The following is a 3,165-nucleotide window of genomic DNA, read 5'->3' as shown; positions in this document are numbered from 1 at the left end:
CCCCCACACACACACAGACACACATACAATCACATTCACACACACACACACACACGCACACACATACACACACACACACATAATATATGCACACACAAACTCAAACACACATTAAAAACCCTCATAGTATGATACGTATAGTTTATAATATCTTATGTATTGTCTATTGTTTGATTGCAGGTGGTTGAAGTCTAGTGGTTGATAACCCCGGGCTGAAACCAGTCTACCCAGGGGCCCTGGAGTCTCTCTAAGAAAACTGCTTTGGCCTCCATTCCTTGGAATTTATGTTATCTTCTCCCCACGCCCTTTGCTCAGACAGGTAAGCTTTCACTCAGTTACTCTCACCTCCCTTCTCTCCGTCTTTCTGTCTCTCTGTCTCTCTCTTTCTCTCTCTCTTGCTCTCTCTCTTTCTCTCTCTCTTCCAATCTTCCTCATGCTCCCTCTTTATTTGTCTGTCTGTCTGTCTGTCTGTCTGTCTGTCTGTCTTTCTCTCTCTCTGTCTCTCTCTCTCTTTCTTTCTCTCTCTCTCCCAATCCTCTTCACTCTACCTCGTTTATTCATCTCTCTGTCTGTCTGTTTGTCTGTCTCATTGAAACTCTCACGCTTTCATCGTCTCACTTTTACATTCCCTCGTTCTGTGCCCCACCCCCCGCCTTATAATAATCCATGTCTAAAAATATCTTTTACACACACTTTTTAACTCTCTCTCTCTCTCTCTCTCTCTCTCTCTCTCTCTCTCTCTCTCTCTCTCTCTCTCTCTCGCTCGCTCGCTCGCTCGCATGCGCTCAAATACACAGACATATACAAACACAAACACACTCAAACACAGACACACACACAAATAAAAAATCACGTACATAAATACATACACACACTCCACATATCGACCTATAATATGCAAATGCAAACTGTAGTTTTTTTATGGAAAGAGTTCGGCTTTGATAAACTAGTCGGAAAATTCCCAGGACACAAAATCTTCCTCAGATAGCCGAAATAGCCTAACGAGGAAAAACAGCAGCGTAAAAAGAAACATCTTCATTGGTCATGTCGTATTTCCATTTGTCTTCTGCTATCTGCTATAAATTTTGCTTTAGACACGAGAGCGGAGAGTGATTTAGAGAGGGAGAGAGAGAGAGAGAGAGAGAGAGAGAGAGAGAGAGAGAGAGAGAGAGAGAAAGAGAGAAATGAGATAGAGAGAGAACGAGAAAGAGGGAGGACGAGGAAGAGAATGTAAGAACGTGAAAGCCAGAGGGTGAGAGGGGTGGGGAGAAATGGAGGGTGAGAGAGAAAGAAAAGCCAACGTACCTGTACCTGTCTCGCTGTCTCTGTTTCTGTCTCTGTCTGTCTGTCTCTCTCTCTCTATCTCTATATCCTTATTTCAAGTTTTTAAAAATAATTAATTAATAATTTGTTACCTCACATATATTCTTCTTCTGTATGTTAATGTCCCAGTGTTTTAGCAAGGTAAACACGGCAACCATGACTTGCTGGCCAAGCTATTTCTGTCATATAGATTTCTTGCAACCCGATGCAGGTTTAAGAATATATATCTCGTGTAAAACATATAATTAACGTCCTGGATGGAGTACTTTGGGGGTAATTCCACGGAAAATGAAACACGTAGATGATGACGCACTGAGAAAAAAATTCCTAGCAGTTATAGAGCGATTCTGTCCTTTTTTTTCGTCAGAAGCAACCTTCGTAAAACACACACAAAAACCAAAACAAACCGAAAAACCCCCGGCTCTATCATTGTTTAGAAGTTTTCCAGCAAGTAATCATCCATGCGTTTCGTGTGCCAGCACTGTAGTTTCAGTTTTCATGTTGTGGCCCCTTTTCAAAAGTGATTTTCTGTTTTCGAAATTGGACCTAGTCTTGTTACCTCCAAGTTATCATTCGTCAGAAGACTGCAATCCGTATTATATAGTGATCAAAGTATAATATAAAATAATCCAAAATAGCTTCTAGTTTTCAGGGCACTTGCCAATTATTAATCATAGATAGATAGATAGATAGATAGATAGATAGATAGATAGATAGATAGATAGATAGATAGATAGATAGATAGATAGATAGATAGATAGATAGATAGATAGATATATATATGTATGTATGTATGTATGTATGTATGTATATATATATATATAGAGAGAGAGAGAGAGAGAGAGAGAGAGAGGGAAGAGGGGATGGGGGTAAAGGGGGGGGGGGATGTCCCAGTGTTAGCATTGATAATGCTATATTTCGCATCTTCACTCTTCCCTTTGTTTCGAGTGCATCAGAAAAAGTGGATGCAAAGCCATGTAGTAAAGAATTACGATTCCCCAATGAGCTCTCTTTCACGTATAACAGTAGATCTAGAATGGCGGAAAAAACCCCTTACAAAAGCTAAATTTAGTCAAAGGGTAAAAGTGCCACCCCCTACCCCCAACCGACCCCTCCTTCCCATTCTCGAAAAAGAAAATCGTCGGCCATCAGCAGATGTTAAAATATTATTTTACTAAGCCCCAAATTTTGAAGTTTAAAAAATATATTGCAGTGTCTTAAGCTGTGGTATCGGTTGCATGTGCTCAAGAAATATTTTCTTGAAATTCAAATTCTAAACGTTGGAAAAAAACGAGAAAAAATACATAATGTTGGAACAATTGTTAAAAGATTGAAGCAGCTTTTTCGTTCTCCTGTAAAAACTTTGCTTTCTGGGCTAAGAACATTTTAACTGCTTGCCAACTAAATTAAAAGCAGCCTTTTGGCCATGACGTCACGGTCGTTCACTGCCTTGGCCTTACGGAGAAATGGAGAACCCAATTGTGCTTTTTTGTTTTGGAAGGGTTTTTACGGCGCTCGCAAGTACATAAGGTCATATGAGCTCGCGAGACACGCAAAGCATTTTCAGTTTGGTTGGAATAAATATTGAATTTTGCTTGAGTTGCGACCAAAGTGTACTCTTATCGCATCGATTTTAGGACCACCAAAGGATCCTTAACGTGCGGAACTTGCACACGGGGCCTCCGAGATTTTTTCACCCTTATCCGAGAAGGCTAGGTGTTCGATTTCACCTACCCTAAGATCAGGGTGTTGTTGACAGACAGCAGTATAAAGCAGACAAGGAGTAGCAGTAGACAGGCAGTAGAAAGAGTCAGGAGCCCATAGGAGGTGACAAAAGGAGCG

General features: G+C 40.6%; 1 protein-coding gene across 2 annotated transcripts in view; it reads left to right on the top strand.

Annotated features, from left to right (window-relative positions):
* Positions 1-3,165, top strand: part of LOC101845914 — a 210,701-nt gene that overhangs the window by 64,530 nt on the left and 143,006 nt on the right. For both annotated transcript variants that reach the window (XM_035969183.1, XM_005096242.3), the window contains exon 2: positions 181-319. The gene's annotated coding sequence lies outside the window, so the exon portion shown is untranslated. The remainder of the gene's footprint in view (positions 1-180; positions 320-3,165) is intronic.

Source organism: Aplysia californica, unplaced genomic scaffold (assembly GCF_000002075.1).
Source record: "Aplysia californica isolate F4 #8 unplaced genomic scaffold, AplCal3.0 scaffold00124, whole genome shotgun sequence".
NCBI classification, from domain to species: Eukaryota; Metazoa; Mollusca; class Gastropoda; order Aplysiida; family Aplysiidae; genus Aplysia; species Aplysia californica.
This window is presented reverse-complemented; position numbering and strand designations above follow the sequence as displayed.